A 19,222-nucleotide genomic window follows, 5' to 3' on the forward strand; every position below is an offset into this window, starting at 1 on the left:
GGTTTTTGTAAAAGGGGTGGAAAAGTTAAATTGGTTAAAGAGTATTTGTGATTTAGAAATTAGTAATGTAGATGAATATGTGTGGGGAAATTATAATTTAGAAGATGGTTTATATAATTCACAACTTCCTATTTGCATGAATCATGAAGGTATATGCGCACTGAGAAATGTATATTATATGAAATATATGTATGAATCAAAAATCTAGAATATATGTATATTTTAAACTTGAATGCATTCTTTTTACTTCAACGCGAAACCTGATCCGTAAAGTATTTATGTTACTGAAGTGTCTCGGAGACTGATTATTTGAAGGGTTCTCCATCTAAGATTTTTCATTAGTTTCACGCTGATCATTTAAACGGAAAGAAGTACGATGTCGCTTCTAAATAGAGTTTTAAGTAGCCAGGATGAATATCGTGAGTGGGTACGTGATTGTCGCGATTACATTAAAAAATTGAGAGTTGCTAGCCGCAATGCACGTATAGGAGCAAGGCAGAAAATATTTACGGAAATTGCTCAGATACAGTGTCGATTAATCAGAGCAGCAAGAGAAAAAAGTTATTCTTCAAATCACGCTCTTAAGAATCCCGATTTAAGAACTCAGCATGATTATCGCGAGTGGGTTTGCAAGTGTCGTGATTATATTCGAGATTTGAGAGAATCCAACCGGAATGCAACTCCAGATGCTATACAGAAAAATCTTGCAGAAATAAAATGTATTCGAAAGTTACTTCTCCATGCGGCGAAAAATAAAAATTCAATTGGAGCGGGCATTAATGCGGAAAAGCTTATTTGGAAAGATCTTGATTCATCATTTAAAAGTCGAATGTGTAGTGGTATGATAGTAAACACTAATTATATCGAACCACATGAATTTCTATTGGCAGCATCAGAAATGCTGCAATCCTACATGAACAAAGTATTCAGTAAAGTAAGCGCTGTTAAGATAAATATGGTATTCAACGGACAATTTATTTGCAAGGAAATTAGTGATATCAAACATATTTCCACAAAAAATGTGATTTTATTCAAGACTGATACTTTTAGTGATTGGTATAAAACAAACGTCATAGATAAAATTTTAACAAAATTAGGTGAATTTCAAGAGCGTGATAGTGGGTGGGCTTTGGAAAAAATATTAAATTTAATTGTGAATATTAATCACTATAATCCACTACATGCAGGCTGTGGAATCGACCTTCCAAAATATATTAAGAACAAACATGCAGTGATAAACATACAGAGTGATGATAATACATGTTTTGCATGGGCTGTAACGGCTGCACTCTATCCGACTATTTCAACTAAAAACCCACAACGACAATCTTCATACCCCCATTTTAAATCTGTTTTCAACGTCAGAAGTATAACATTTCCAACCACATTAAGGCAGATACCTAAATTTGAAGAAGATAATGATGTGTCGATTAATGTTTTCACCATGGTGGATGAGCAGGAAGGGCAGGAGAATAAAATTATTGCACCTCTTCAACTCACAAAATGTGAGAAATCGAGACATGCGAATCTTCTTCTTCTCGAACATCAAGGTGCAGCACATTTTTTATGTATCACGAATCTTTCTCGCTTGCTAAAGAAACAACTGACTCGAAAAAAACAATCTCATCTTATTTGTAATCGGTATGTTATACTGTTTATATTTTAATATAATTTTATTTAATGTTTATATACTAATATGATTTTTCTCTTAGATGTTTACACTATTTCTTCAATGAGGATAAACTTCAATCTCATAAACGTGATTGCAGTCAGCTCAATATAAACGTCCGTATACTGCTACCTGAAGAGGACCGTTGGGTGTCCTTTAAAAATGACTAGAACAATGAGAGGACCCCATTCGTCGTATATGCAGACATTGAATGTTTATTAGAGAAAGTGAATGAAACGAGCGGTAATAGTAGTATTTATCAAAAACATTTACCCTTTAGTGTAGGATATTATTTTAAAAGCGTTCGTGATTCATCGCTCTCAACCTATAAATCATATCGTGGACTCGAGTGTATAGAATGGTTTGTGCGAGAACTCGATAAAATTGCTAGCATAGCGAGCGAAAAACTAAAGACTGTAGTGCCTATGAGAACGCTAAGTATTAGCGAAAATTTTCGTCATAACAATGATCCCGACTGTCATATATGTAAAAAGCCATTTCTTCCAAATCAAATACGTGTTCGCGATCATGATCATTTAACAGGTAAATATAGAGGACCCTCTCACAACAATTGTAATTTAAACTATAAAGATTCGCACGTTATTCCAGTAATTTTTCATAATTTATCTAATTACGATGCACATTTCATCTTCAATGCGATCGCAAACATGTATGAGGGTTCAGTATACCTGCTACCTGTACATAAGGAAAAGTATATTTCATTTACAAAATACATACGGAAATATAATATTCAGCTCAGATTTATTGATTCATTTAAATTTCTTGCATCAAGTTTAGACAAATTGAGCTCATACTTGGAGAGATCTCAATTGCAAAACTTAGAGTCAGAATTTTCGAATTTAAATACGGAACAATTTAATCTATTAACAAGAAAAGGTATTTTTCCTTATGATTACGTAGATAATCTGAATCGTCTGGAAGAAAATGCTTTACCGCCTCGCAAGTTATTCTATAACAAATTAACTGACAGTGATATTAGTGAAGAGGCATATAATCATGCTAAGGAGGTATGGATCAATTTTCAAATACAAACACTTGGGGAGTACAGCGATCTCTATTTAAAAACTGACGTATTATTACTGACAGACGTTTTTGAAAATTTTCGCGATAGCTGCATGGAAAATTATAATTTGGATCCTGCACATTATTTTACACTCCCAGGCTTCACTTGGGATGCAATGCTTAAATATACTAGAATAAAATTGGAACTTTTCACTGATGTTGAAATGTTGCTTTTCGTAGAACGCGGAATACGTGGTGGTTTGAGTCAGTGCTCTCACCGCTATGAAAAACCAAACAATCGGTATATGAATGATTATGACTCAACAAAACCAAGCAAATATTTAATGTACTATGATGTAAATAATCTATACGGATGGGCAATGTGTCAAGCTCTACCTACTCATGGATTTCGCTGGATTGAAGATACTAACAACTTTGATATCTCTAGCATACCTATAGATTCATCTGAGGGTTTTATTTTAGAGGTAGACTTGGAGTATCCAAGCGTACTTCATGATAATCACTCTGACTTGCCATTTTGTCCGGTACGTGAGGCTCCGCCCGGTGCACGACAGAAGAAGCTACTTGCAACTGTCGAAAATAAGGAGCGTTATGTTATACATTATCGGGCTTTACAACAATGTATTCGTCATGGAATGGTACTGAAACGTATCCATCGCGGATTAAGATTCCAGCAATCTGCCTGGCTAAACAAATATATAGACTTAAACACACGTTTGCGAGCTGCATCTAAAAATGAGTTTGAGAAAAATCTTTTCAAACTAATGAACAATGCAGTGTTCGGTAAGACGATGGAAAATGTAAGAAATAGAGTTGATGTGAGGCTAGTTAGTAAGTGGGAAGGAAGATATGGAGCAGAAGCATTGATATCCCAACCAAATTTTCACAGTAGCGCCATATTCAACGAAAATTTGGTTGCGATAGAATTAAAAAAATTAACGGCGAAATTTGATAAACCTATATATGTAGGTATGAGTATTCTAGATATCTCAAAAACATGTTTATACGAATTCCATTATGAATATATGCTTCCAACGTTTGGTAGTAAATGTAGAGCATTGTATACCGATACAGATAGTTTGATATACAGTATCGAATGCGATGACATTTACACGATCATGAGAGAAAATCTTTCAAGATTCGATACTAGTGATTATTCGCCTAATAACCAGTATAATTTACCTCTAGTAAATAAAAAAGTGCCTGGTTTGATGAAAGATGAGAATAACGGGAGAATTATGACTGAGTTTATTGGGCTGAGATCGAAAATGTATACATTTAAAATACAAGATAAAATTTTTAAAAAAGCTAAGGGCGTTAAGAGTTGCGTTATCGCTAGAAAAATAACGTTTGAAGATTATAGAGACTGCTTACAAAATTTTACTGTTCATATCCATAATCAAAATTTAATTCGTTCAAAATTGCATAATGTTTATTCAATTGTACAGCAAAAAATTTCTCTCAGTCCACATGATGATAAGCGCTATATTGTACAAGGTACTGTATCAACTCTACCATGGGGTCATTATAGGATAAATGAAATAGAATTAAGTGAAGTAGATTTAAATGAAGATTAAATAATTGCTTCTTTATTAATAAATTGTATGTTACAAAATATTGTTTTTATTTATCCATGAATTATGTGTATTATTGAATCCTAACCACTTTACAAAGACTTTGTCCCCCTTCTTACGTAAAACCTTCTCAACTAGATATACATTAGGATTAGCAGTTTTTAAAAGTTCATGTTCGTAGAATCCACCATATATATCTGTACCACTAGAATCCCTTAGTAAATATGTAACAGGATTTGTTTTCTGCACTTTTATAATTTCAAATATTTCAGTTGTCCAATTTGGTGTGTAGCCTTTTGCAAATACATTCTTATATTTACTGATTCGTACAAAATCACCGACTTTGAACTTGGCACGACCAACGATCTTTATATTACTGAATACTGTTGCTAAGAGCTTATTAGCATGTTCAGGTTTCACATCGGCTGGACGCATTCCTATAGTACGATGTTTTCTTGAATTGTATTTGTCAACCAGTTGTTGTAGCATAGCTCTCCACTTGTAATTTCCATTCAACGTAAATCCTTTCCACATTTCTGTCTTCAACGTTCGATTCCAACGCTCGACTATGGTTGCTTTCAATACACTGTATGTTGAGTAATGATTTATTCCATGCTTTTTCATAAGCGATTGGAAATCACTATTATAAAATTCCTTGCCATCGTCGGTCTGTAGATTTTTCGGACATCTCCCACTCTTCAGGATTTTCAGCAATGCAGCTGTCACTTCCTTGCCTGACTTGGTTTTCAGGGCTATTGCCCAGCCATATTTCGACAATGCATCAATAACTGTGAGAATGTAGTGGTAGCCTGCGTCTGCATAGTTTCTCATGTCTACCAGGTCTGCTTGCCAGAGGTCATCGAAGCCTCGTATTATTACCCGTCTACGTAAAAAGTTCCGTCTGGCAGGCACATGCAACTCTTCTACCAATTGCTTCTTCTCCTCACTACTCATAATTATTCCACTACGTGTTATGTTTACAGCAGGTCATCAAGCACTGGCGGTAGTATAAGTTTCTTCAAGGCATAATTTATATCGTCTTCTCTATTCTTCTCATTTGCAAAATCTTTTTTTGCCAGCTGATTAGAGAAATATTCTACAACAATTTTCAATCCAACAATCATATCATTTCGTAATTCCTTGTCTTTTCGATCCAATTTATAATCATTATGATCGACTTTATCAACCAATTTATCGATTCTTATACCAATTTCATCAATTTCATCGATTTTTTTCATTAGAGTTGTAAATTTTTCCTCAAGAATGTTACATTTTAGGTAATAGTGAGTTAGCTTCTCACTGTATTCAAACAATTCTCTCATTAAGCTATCACGTACAGTCATCGAATTACGTAACAGAGCAGCCATATTCACCGCACTTGTCTCATCCGTAACATCACATTCTAAGTTTGAAATTATTTTCTTCTTGGCATTAAATGCATTCTTTTGTTTATCAAACTTTAACGTATCATTATCAATTTTGTGGAAATAATTTCTCACTTTACCGGTATTGAAACCAGCTCCAAATTTATTTATTGTCATAGTGAAGTAGTACGTGGAACTGAGAAAATCTTGAAACTGCAATCTCTTTTATATAGAATAACGCTTTCTTCTCTTATTTAGATCCTGCCAATTTGTAACTATTATGATCGATTTTATCATTCAATTTTTCGATTCTTTCATCAATTTCGTCGATACGTTTTTTCAACAGATTTGTCATTTTTTCCTCAAGAATTTCACATTTTAATGCATATTCATTCAGCTTCACACTATATTCATTCATTTCTTTTGTAAAGCTATCACGCAGTGGTGTCAAATTACTCATCAGAACACTGATATTCACCGCACTTGTCTCATCAGTAACATCAGATCCCAAGTTTGAAATTATTTTCTTCTTGGCATTAAATGCATTCTTATATTTATCAAACTTTAACGTATCATCATCAATTTTGTGAAAATAATTTCTCACTTTACCAGTATTGAAACCAGCTCCAAATTTATTTATTGTCATAGTGAAGTAGTACGTTGAACTGAGAAAATCTTGAAACTGCAATCTCTTTTATAAGATGATACCTTCTTCATGGAGCTCCTCAATTATTGACTGTATCTCATTATGGTGATTCGTATGACCAGCAGCAGATGATGCAATTAATAGTTTTAATCGCTCGACCAGTTCGTTTGGATCGTTCCAATGTACATAGCTCACGGGATTATTATTAACACGCATATATCCCTTGCCTTGTACAAGTTTTGTCTTCGGTGGAAATAATTCACTAATTATTTTCTTCCATTTATGTCCCTTATTCCCACGAAGCTTTCCTGTACTAATGTTATCTGCTCTGTGCACATTAGTTTGAGAAAGAATACTTTTATATGTGTCTAAATCATCTTTAGTATAATCTTCAGGTTCTTTCATGAAGATCAATTCAAATAGACCTTTCGTGCCAGGATAATACTCCTTATCGATAATAATAAAATTACTGTAATCATCAACATTAAAAGCACATTTCGCAAGCCACATTTTATTCGTCACTTTATCTAACTTAACTCCAAAATTACTGTCAATTTTATCCTTAGCATTATTCGTCAACAATTCTATATATTTGGATGCAATTGAACCAGACTTTATCGTACTTCGATTAGCATCTTTTACATCCTCGATGGATGTATGCACAGGTAATTCTATTTGTCTCGCTAAATCTTGCGTGCCATATTCATTATTCTTCTTCACCTTCTCCTCCTCCTCCTCCCCCTCCCCCTCCTCCTCCTCCTCCTCTTCATCATCTTCCAGAGAAAGGTACTGTGTTTCGTGCGACTGTGGATATTCCTGCTCATCATCCGATGAATGACCTTGAACGTTAATTCTGGAGCTGCGTATGAAATCTTTCCGCTGTGGAGTCGATGTGAGATAAGACTTTCTTCGTTTCATCGGAATTATGAAAGATTCCTCGTGTGAGAGAGATCTCTTTATAGGTTCCATTTTCATCTCATGTTTCGGTGCAACGAAAATTGCTTGATTATTTTCGGTGAGCTTCTTTAATGGTTCAACTATTGGTTTAAAAGTTTCATTTAAACTGTCTTCCATCATTACTCTGTCTGATTTGAGTGCGCGATATTTTTGACGAATTACTTCACTTGCCTCAGCAATCTTCTTTAGAAGCTTTTTCTCCTTCATTTTGTAAAGCTATTCTCTATTCAATATATAGACTTGTTCAACGTTCAAGGTTAAACTAACATTTTTGACCATTAACATCACTCTTTAATCACAGCATATTTATTGAAACCCTTTCGATATCGTCCATTTTGCATTGCACTGTCTTTATCAATTACTAAAAATCCATAATCACGCTTCCAACAATTTGAACACAATTCATAAAATTTTTCAAACGCCATATCTGTATTTACATGTTCGTTATATATATGTTTTAGGTTAGTTCCATCTTGTTTAAAAATAATTAAAAAATTTGCATTATCACGTATTAGATGTTTTGGTATCCTTGCATAAGTCTGACAAAGATAAAAGCAATCAATCTTAGAATGTCTACCCATGGAGAAGTAGTCTCTTATATTGTCTTGCTTATCGGTTGCAACATCATCAAATATGAAAATTGAATTTGGTAGTGCTTCAGCTACTTTTATAACCTCACTATTATTAGAAAATTGGAAATAACTAATTTCTTCATTGTCCGATAATAGTCGCTCCAAGTATCGATATTTTGGTTGCTGCAACGATTTTGAATAAACGTATAGGTTTTCAAATCTCACACCCTGAGGGCTTTCTATAAGGCTCAGCAATACATTTGTTTTTCCACAATTTGAAGGGCCACAAACTATACAGCGTATGGTTGATGGGAGTAGAGGTCCGTGACGTCTCATGCATTTATCGGTTGTTCGGTAATCTATATTAGAAACACGAATACCGAGCGGCTGCTTTACGAAGTCCATGACTGAAAACTCTGTGGTCATACAACCTATTTATAGGAATGAAATGAATTGTTTGATCAGTTCTCATCATGCCGTTATTAGTGTTAGATGTGTCAAGTTTGGAGGTATTAACCGCTGAGCAGTTTGAATACATACCGAAAATTTTACTTTTAAAGTACTTTCCGCGTAGTATTCAAGAGGTTTGGAATAAATTGCCTGAACATATTCGTGCAGATCCTGAAGTACAACAATATCGCTGGTGTTTTAAACATCATAATCTACCTAATACAGATCACATTGATGGACCGCTCCCTTCAATAAAAGATTGCTGGGCTTGTCAGCAAACTCTGTGTGAGAAACAGAAAGAAAGTTCCACATGGTAAGCTACGGTTGTGGAACTTTTTTCAATAAAATACTGAATAAATTACCGTTCGAAGTACACATACCTGGCTACAATTATTGCGGACCAGGTACTCGACTTCGAGAACGGTTAGCACGTGGTGATCCTGGTATAAATCCTCTAGACGAAGCCTGTCGTGAACACGATATCGCATATTCAATATATAAGGATCTGCCACCACGTCACCAGGCTGATAAAGTTCTTGCACAGCGTGCACGAAAACGTATCACTGCTAGTGACTCATCTTTACGTGAACGAGCAGCTGCAGCAGCAGTCTGGGCATCCATGAATGTAAAACGAAAACTTGGCTTAGGCCTACAAGTGCATGGAAGAAGCATGAAGAAAAGAAAAATTCGTGTACCGAAGAAACGAGGAGGTTTATTGAGGAAAAAGCAATTTACTCAAAAAAAAAACGGGGGGGTTTATTACCTCTGCTCCCACTGTTGAGTGCAGTGGGCGCATTAGCTGGGGGCGCAGCAGGTATAACAAAAGCTGTAAACGATGCGAAAGCATCCAAGAGACAATTGGAAGAGATACAGCGTCACAATCGTGTAATAGAAGGCAGGCGTGGACATGGTTTATACCTAACCCCTTACGGACGAAGGGGAGAGGGTTTGAAAAGGAGGAAAAAAACCTCGCAAAAAAAAAAAAATAAGCAACCTCCCGAAATCTGGAGCTACTAGTAATATTCAATTATTACATGCATGTCAGGATATACCACATTTTCGAGGAGTTTTTATGCGCACATCTCTACCGCAAACCGTACTATGCAATGAGTGTGCAATCGTGAATCTTGATGAAGATAAAGGTTCTGGTACACATTGGGTTGCCTACGTTAAACGTAATAATTACGTAAAGTATTTCGACTCCTTTGGAAATTTGAAACCTCCAATTGAACTTTTAGATTATTTTGGTCCTTCTGCTATAATCTACTACAACCACGATCAATATCAATCGTATGATACAAGCATATGCGGTCAGTTGTGTGTCAAGTTTCTACGTGAACAATGTCTTTAACGGTTACGCTGTCTGACCGCGAGTCCATATTAGAGGCAGATTTTTTCCCACCGATCAATCTTCGGGAGGAGCAATATGAACTTGGTCTCGTAGACTTTCAGAGCTTCAATTCAATCGCTAATGTTGATGAGTCGAACAATAAGTTTTACTACGATACTGAAGATCTGACTATACCTACAGGTTGTTATGAATTGAGTGCTATAAATGATCTTTTACGTACATTGATGCATGAGGCGGATAATGAAGATGTCATTATTCTACGTGCTAATAATAATACGTTGAAAAGTGAAATAAAGTGTAAATATCTGATCGATTTTACAAAACCTAATAATATAGGCTCTTTATTGGGTTTTTCGTCAGATCGAATTATTCAGCCGAACACTCTAGCCGAATCAGACCAGCCCGTAAACATTATAAGGGTGAATATTTTACGAATTGAATGTAATATTACTGCTGGTGCATATACAAACGGCAAACCTCAACATGTTATACATGAATTTTTTCCAAGCGTGCCACCAGGCTATAAAATCTCGGAAACACCGAAAAACGTCATTTACTTGCCAGTCATTGTGAAAGTAATTGACCGTCTTACTTTGCGCATTCTCGATCAGGAAAACCGTCTAGTAAATTTCGGTGGGGAAGAAATTACAATTCGATTACACATTAGAAAATGCTAATTTACAAGAATACTTATAAATCACCGATACCAGATGAGCCTATCATCAGTCCAACAGTTGCTGCAGGAGCAGATACATTGGGTGGGGATTACGTTAGAAGACCGCTAACAAGAAAAAATATAACCTTTCTTCAATCACTGGGTTTCAAGGTCAGAAATAAAAATGGACCTGTTGGACGTAACCGCACAACCTGTGTACGACAATCGCATTACTAAAATGGAAATACATGCTTACAATCCGTATGCAAATGCATCATTGGGAAATAGTGACGAAATTCGAATTCCAATACAACAGCAAGATTTAATTCTTCTACCATGTGAGAGTTACCTATACATAGAGGGAAAATTAATCGAGGGCACTCGTGCTCAGGGTGCAACAGTTCAAGATACAGTGGGACTTGACTGCAATTCCATGGCATTCTTGTTCGATGAAATTCGCTATGAATTGAATGGTATTGAGATTGACCGCAGTAAGAATGTGGGTATTACTAGTTCCATGAAGAATCTCATTTCTCTGACTGGGGAGGAGAGTACGAGTCTACACCATTCAGGATGGTTTCTATCAGATTATAAGCCTACGAAATATTTTAATTTTTGCGTACCACTGAAAATGCTGTTGGGTTTTTGTGAAGACTATAGAAGAGTCATAATAAATGCACGTCATGAGCTCGTTCTCATTCGAGCGCGTAATGATACGAATTCGATATATTCTTCAACGAAAATCACCGACTCCAAAATTGATGTTCAAAAAGTGCAATGGAGAATTCCTCATATATCATTGAATGAATACACAAAACTTCAATTTCTACGTATTATCGACCAAAACAAAAGCCTCACCATGGCTTTTCGATCCTGGGAACTCTACGAATACCCGCTTCTACCAGAAACACAGAGGCATACGTGGGCTGTAAAAGCTGCAACACAATTGGAGAAGCCTCGATACGTTATTCTAGCATTTAGAACAAATAAGAAGAATACGCAGCATATGAAGGTGCTTGACTTCGATGATAGTTTTGTTCGTGATATTAAAGTCTATCTTAATTCTGAATTTTATCCGTATGATCGACTTGATACTGATACTGAAAAATCACGATTTTCTGTACTATATGATATGTATGTTAAATTTATCCAATCCTATTATGCTGGAGAAAAACCGTCGAAATCAATGCTTGATTACAACAATTTCTTAGAATATGGCCCTCTCTTTGTCATTGATTGTTCGCATCAAAACGAATCTATTAAATCTGGCACAGTTGACGTTAAAATAGAGATCGATTGTTCTAAAAATATTGCAAGTAATACTACTGCGTATTGTTTAATTATACATGATAAAATTGTTGAATATAACCCGCTTACAAGTATTGTTAGAAATGTAAGTTAATCGTTAATAGTTAGTAATGTAAGTTAATCGCTAATAGTTAGAAATGTATGTTAATCGCTAATAGACTATAGTTAAGCTTATCATTATAATGAAGGAAAAAAATAATAAATAAGATATAATAATCATTTATTTGTGTTTAAATTATTCCTTACAAATGTTTTCTAAATTAATCTTTTGAAATTTGACTAACAATTGCAAATGTCATATTATTGTAATTTCCACCATGATACGTGAATGTTAATATTTGATTTGAAGCTGCATCTTGAAAATTCTTGAATTGTTCTGGTTTTTCCAGTAATGCCATCATCCTCGCAGGCAAGAAGAACCATTCCTTCGTAAGCAGCTTTGCTATTATTCTCTCCCCATATTTGGTTTTAATTTTCGATAATTCAGTTATTCCGTATGACCCCCCAATCTCCAAAGTATTCAGTTTTATAAAAGTTTTTGGTTCTACAGTTGCGAGTTCATTAATCTTAGTTAAATCCATTTCTATAATAATAAAATAATATTAAGAATAGAGAATAACGTAAAAAAGAAAAAATAATTCTTACCTTCTAAAGATTATCTACGACAATTACGTGACAATAAAAAAATATTCTATCTGCAACGTGAAACTGGTACTTTGCACTGCTTGAAGCTTCAATACTGCTATTACACCACAATAAAATATTATGACTGCAGCGTTACAGACTTGAACTTTCGACTGCTTCACGCTTCTAATCGAGACTGAATGAAATTTCCTAATTGCTAGCGTGGGTGATTTTGAATAATATCCTAGGAGGGAATAAGATATACACACTTGGAAATTGAGAGTAGGGGAAGTGTTGCAGGCAAACGAAACTTGGGTGGCTTTGAATAATATCGTAGGAAGGGATAAGATATACACGCTTATAGGAAATTGAGAGTGGAGGGACTGTTGCAGGCGAACGACATTTTTGATGGGTTACTCACTCATGATTGTAGATTTCAAAGAGAATTCATTATTTTAAACCTGTTGATACATGTATTCTTTAGATCAAGTAGTTGTTAATTAAAATAAATAAATCCATTTAATTATATACACGTTCCTTATATAAAGTGACATCAGTCTAGAATATAAACTTTTCATTGTTTAAAAGCAAGTCGTGAGATATACGTTCTTCAGATCAAATAACCGTCATCTAAAACAAATATATTTAATTCAAACGTGTCATAACACGTACTAGATGGTGCAGATAGTCACGTTCCTCAGATAAAGTAATGACAGTTTAAAATATAAACTTTTCATTATTTAGAAACGAGTCGTGAAATATACGTCCATTATTACTTGGGTTGGGAATACTAGCATCTTAAGGACATATCCTGAGTGCAGCTTAAAATTTACGAGCGCATCAATTGCTTTTCGACAATCTTACGTCACACTGTGACTCTGTTTAGCACGTGGGATCATTTGTCTGCTCTGCTTGTGAGAAAAGTCTTGAGAAAAAAATAGCTAGAGGCTGAATGATTTGTCTGGTCTGCTTGAGGGAGGAAAAGTCACGAAAAAATAGCTAGAGGCTGGTTTAGAGGGTAAAATATGGTCAGAAAGTATCGAGCGCATCAATGGCTTCTTGACAATCTTACTTCACAACTGTGACTCTGTTTAGCACGTGGGCTCATTTATCTGACCTGTTTGTGAGAAAAGTCTCGAAAAAAAAAATAGCTAGAGACTGGTTGAGAGGGTAAAATATGGGCAGAAGGTATCGGGTCAGTTTTAGAGAGCCCTGGGAAAGCTCATAGGAGGAACATTGGGTGGTCCCTAGAATTTCACTCCCCATTGTTTCGCAAAAGGAAAAATAATGTCTGTTAACTATGTGACATGTAGAGCATGCTTACAGGAAGATGTAATGAATAATCTATTCATTTATAATATGCTTACAGTAATTTTTATTCAATATTCAAAAGATTTAACATATAATACTTTTATTCAATATATATATATATATATATATATATATATATATAACTAAAAAGAGTTTTAACATATAATATTTTAAAATATCAAGCTATTCTTCTGCCCTTGCTACCTCCATCGTTGTCTCCTCCTCATCCTCCTCCTCCTCCTGCTCCTCCTCATCTTCCTGCGGAATTATCCCTGCCTCTATCTCAATCATTCTGATACCTCTCATCAACAGTTGTATACAGCGTGTTACTGTAAAAAATCATCAGATTTTAGAAAAATGTATGATGCAATCTCATTCATAATAACTTACTATTTTCATACTCCATTCCATGCGTCTCGATTGTTTCTTCATTTACCGCTTGTGATAAATTTTGCATAATTTCATCTATTATTCTTGTAATTATATGAATTACTGGAGAATTCTGTCTATACGCTAAATTAATAATCACTTGATACTGCATATTTTTTCACTTTATATTTATCGACAGCTTGTATAAGAAAAAAGGAATCTGTACCCAAGGTTCAAGAAAGGTATAATGTGAAATTAAAAGAAGGACCCAAGGAGGAAAATAGTAGGAGGGAATAGAATGGGTATGTGGAGGGAAAAAGACCCTTCAATGGTGTAGAGGTAGGTTGAGAGGGAAGAAAAATGGTTAAATGTGAAATCAAGTTAAATGGCGGGTCCATAGTAGGAAAATAGTGGGAGGGTCTAGGATAAGTATGTGGAGGGAGAAAAGACCCTCCGAGGGCAGGACTAAGAAATCAAAAATGGCAGTCCGTAAGATGCTTAGGACCCCTAGCGGTGTAGCTGCCCCAGTAATTTTCGTGATCGCTACCTAGTGGAGAAAAAAGAAACTTTTTCCTCCACCAACTAAAATACAAAAAAAAGTTCTCTGGGTAACTGTCAAGATAACTAACCATCCGGGCCCTAGGGTGATGGGAGAGGGGTAACCCTTAGGGAACTAGTGGACCCGTAGGATAACTAACCATCCGGACCCTAGTGACATGGGAGAGGGGGTAAGCCTTAGAGAACTAGTGGACCCGTAGGATAATTAACCATCCGGGCCCTAGGCTGATGGGAGAGGGGTGAGAGACTCTAAGAGAGAAAGAGAGGGTGAGAGGGATCTCTCTCTCTCTCTCTCTCACTCCCCATAGCCAAAGCATTTCCTCCACACACCCGCACCCTCCTCATCACCCAATAAACCCTAGCTCTTAAGAAGACACTTCCCCCCGCACACCCGCACCCCCCTCACCCCAATGTCACAGGAACCCAAGACACTTCCCCCGCACACCCGCACTCCCCTCACCCCCGTGTCACAGGAAAACCCAAGACACTTCCCCCCGCACACCCGCACTCCCCTCACCACCGTGTCACAGGAAAAACCAAGACACTTCCCCCCGCACACCCGCACTCCCCTCACCACCGTGTCACAGGAACCCCCTAGCTACCACTACTGCTTAAATTGGAGGAATAATGTTTCATTGTTACTGATCAAACGTTCATTTCATTCGAACGAAAATTTATTTCTTATTAAAAGAATATAAATTTATACCAAGAAAATATATTATTTCATTTTTAAATATTCTACTTTCTTAAACGAAGGAATTGAAATGGTTGAATTAAAAGGCATAACGATGTCAAATCAAATAAAGGACAACTTCAGTTTGAGAAATAATATGACATTGGTACCGATTAAACGTTCACTTCATTTGAACGAATATTTATTCCAGTTAAAAGATAATCATCTTGCATCGTGAAAATAACGCTCCTTAATTGTAAGCCATCTATTTGCTTCCGATCCATGCGATCTTGCCTCGTGTTCAAGAAATATTATCGTCCAAAAATCAATCGATCCTTATTTTTGGACAATAATACTTCGTCAAATAGAGGCAACATTGCAATCATCAGAATCAAATAGATGCCTTGTAATTATAGAGTAGTATCTTCATGGATGCTAATGATATTCTTTTAACTGGAATGATTTTTCGTTCAAATAAAATGAAATTTTAATCGATACCAATGTCATTTTATCACTCTAATTGAAGTTATCCTTTGTTTGAATTGTCATCATTATGCTTTTTAATTCAACCATTTTAATTCCTTCGTTTAAGAAAGTAGAATATTTAAAAATGAAATGTTACATTTTCTTGGTATAAATTTATATTCTTTTAATAAGAAATGAATTTTCGTTCGAATGAAATGAACGTTTGATCAGTAACAATGAAAAATTATTCCTCCAATTTAAGCTATACTTTTTTTAAATTGTTATCATCCTGCTCTTTATTTCAAAAATTTCTATTATCTATTTAGAACAAACTGAATTTTTCGTGTCGAATATAATCTTTAAATGTGGCAAAATTTTTATTCATTAGAGTGAATTAAATATCTGTTCAGATTTAGGTATCAAAATTCCTGTTTTAGAAATGAATAAATGATTCATTGATATAACAAATCTATGTTTTCTATATAAATGTTGAATTTGTTTATTTTAAATATTTCAATTTACTTGTATTGCAATATTTCGTGTTGATTGAATTGAAATTATATCATTTTAATGGAAACGCTAATTTCTTTATTGTTAACAATTATTCAACTATTAAAACTAAAATTATAATTTCCTTAGATTCAATTTTTATAATTTGGTATGAGTAAAGATTTCTTTATATTTAATTGGACTAGTTACTCCATTTAATGGACTTCTTTTATTTCGCTTCGAACGAGTAAGTCTCTTGTTTCAAAACAGTGCCAATATCAATCAATTAAAAACGTTCTTAAATAATTATATTTTTCTTACCTATAAGTAAATTATTATTAAGGCTATTTACATAATATCCTAAATATTACAAGCTCATTCCAAATACGTAAAATTATATAATGAAGCAAATATTTACTTCAACGGAAAATAATATTTTCCATAATATCCCACAGTTTCCGAACAACTATTGCATAGATTTAATTTAAAATTTATTTAAAGAAAGAATTTCTTTAGATCAAAATAAGTAAATATTAAAGAAATTATGATTTTTATCAATATTTTGAATGATTTAAAATGAAGAAAATTTATTTGACTCAAACAGAATTTTTAAATTCAAATAAATTCATTTGCTGTAGAGTACTGCTTATGGATAATAGTACGAAGGAAAAGATTGTTAGATGCAAGTAACAATATTTACCAATAAGCGTAAGATCAAAAGACACGGTAATGTCTCGACGGCAAGTGCATAAAAGTAGGTTTAAACATGTCTATACCGTCTTCGAAGCACTACCATATTTTATACAGCAATAAGTTTGGCCATTTCATTTTCTAAATCGATTTTTCTCCGTTATATTTTACACATCGAAAATAAATGTTATTTGAATTCTAAGAAATTTAATTCACTTTACTTAAATGTAAAGTAATTAAAATAAAATTTATTTGAATAAATTATTTTATTGCGCATTTTTGCAGAAATAGTTAAGCGAATGTAATAATTTCTTTAGCCGTCTATTACTTTTTATATGTATGGTTTCTTTTAAGTAAATAACGATCAGAGTTTGCTTTACATGCTATGCCCAAGTATATCTTGTTTACATGTTTCTTATGCTTATCGAAAAAAATGTGCCTTTCTACTGGCTCACTGTTTTGTTCAGTGCTTGTGTTATTTTGCGTCGATAGATTATTCCTTTCATAGAAAGAAGCAACAATTTCATTGGACAAGGTATATTGGACGATGTTTGCAAGTAACCAATAATATTATTCGAAAGGTTAGTGTGTGTGTAAAGTTCTATCCATGCAACTTTAACAATTAAGACGCTACCCGCAGTAGCCCTATTTCGTTCAGTGTACTTGCATCAGCCGATTGTGTGTAGCAGGAGGAAAGTTAAAGGAACTCTTTCCAAGAGCATCAATTATTCATCCTATCTAAAAGGTAATTGAACATATATAATCTAATTATCTGTAGATGTTTTATATACTAAAATGAATTCTAATGAAATTGATTATTGAAATTTGTGCCATATATGAGCCCATATTAATTGTGCTAGGTATTAAAGGCATTTGATTTCTTACAGATTGTTGAATATACTGTAATTAATATAGACACTGAAAATGGATACATTTACTAAAAATGTGCTAACCGATTGGAATTTAAAGGAATTGATTCCATTATTTGAAGGTAAATACAAATTTATTTGTATTATTCAATTGTTAGGAGACTAAACGCAGTAAAAAACTAGTATGGGATACAACGTAGGAGAGTACGCAGGCCTCACTCTTATTACTAAAAATCAGTTTTTTTACAGAACAGGAAATAAATGATGCTGCATTCAAGTGTTTAAATAAAGCGACCATTAAGGAGCTGATTTCAAAAATTGGACAAAGAGTTTTATTTGAAAAATATTGGGAGGAAACATATCCACATATATCTGCCACAAAGGAAATAGTAAATGCATCTTCATCAATAGCAAGCTCAAAGGTATGTAAGATCTATTAGACTTATACAAAATATTTAGTACGCAAAAAAGAAATTTTTAAAATTTGCTATATATTGCGTATAAAATGTATTTTATTTACAGAATATTGAAGGCATCGATGAAGGTAACTCAAGTGAGGATGATATAGCTGTAATTGCTCAGCAGCAGTTAATAAGACAAAATTGTTTTATTGAAGAAACAGAATTTTTGAAGTAACCAATTTCTGTCCACAATATTTTGCACAAAAGTGTAAAAGGTGCAGCTATTATCAAGAATTACAAAAGAACCAAAATTTTAACATCCAGACTGAGGAATATTCTAGTGGATATTGTTATAACGGATGCTTTAAAAATAAGGATAAAGTAGGCAGTTTTAAAAATGTATTCATTACTTGTGATGTCAAGCATTATATATATATATATATATTGTAACGTGGTGAAATCACGTTACAGAAATGTACACATTTTTTAGTTCTTCTCAGGTCTCCCCCTTAGTGCCTCCCGTCCCCTTGAGTATGCTTGTGAGTGAGTGAGTGAGTATAGATGAACCTTCCGTGTAATGGTAATGTATACGCAGAAAAAAAAGTGGTTGAAATAATTGAATATTATTTTAATTTAACAAATTGTGCGTTCGCAGGTGGGGAAACGAAATGTTTGCTACTCCAAGAAATTATGAGTTTCATAGAACAAAGTATTATAGTTAAACCAACAGAGAAAGTATTTTATTGAACAAAAAATTAATAGTTTTAAACAAATAAATACTTTCTTGAAACATACATTAAATTAAATGAACATTGTATTAATGGAAATGAAATAAGCTTGTTGTTGCAAGGAATTTTTGTTGAATTGGATTAATTAAAGAAATGTTTAAAGAGACTATTTAATTGTTTGAAGGAAGCAAACCTGTTTATGCTCCTAAAACATAAATATTTAATTCAATTATTTCTTTAATAGATACAACAATGAATTACATTGTAGCAATTAAAAATTTGTTGGAATTAAGCGAAAAAATATTTCTATGAGGCATATGTTCATTTAATTTAAACCTCCAATTATTTTATGGGAGTACAGTAATTATTTGATGAAATCATTCAACAATCATATGATTTTGTTGAATTAACTAGTAAAACTACTTACTTAAACCGTAAATTTTTGTTAAAATAAA

Source organism: Prorops nasuta, unplaced genomic scaffold (genome assembly GCF_024137725.1).
Source record: "Prorops nasuta isolate Cenicafe-Biocafe unplaced genomic scaffold, Cenicafe_Pnas_1.2 PNAS00020, whole genome shotgun sequence".
NCBI lineage: Eukaryota > Metazoa > Arthropoda > Insecta > Hymenoptera > Bethylidae > Prorops > Prorops nasuta.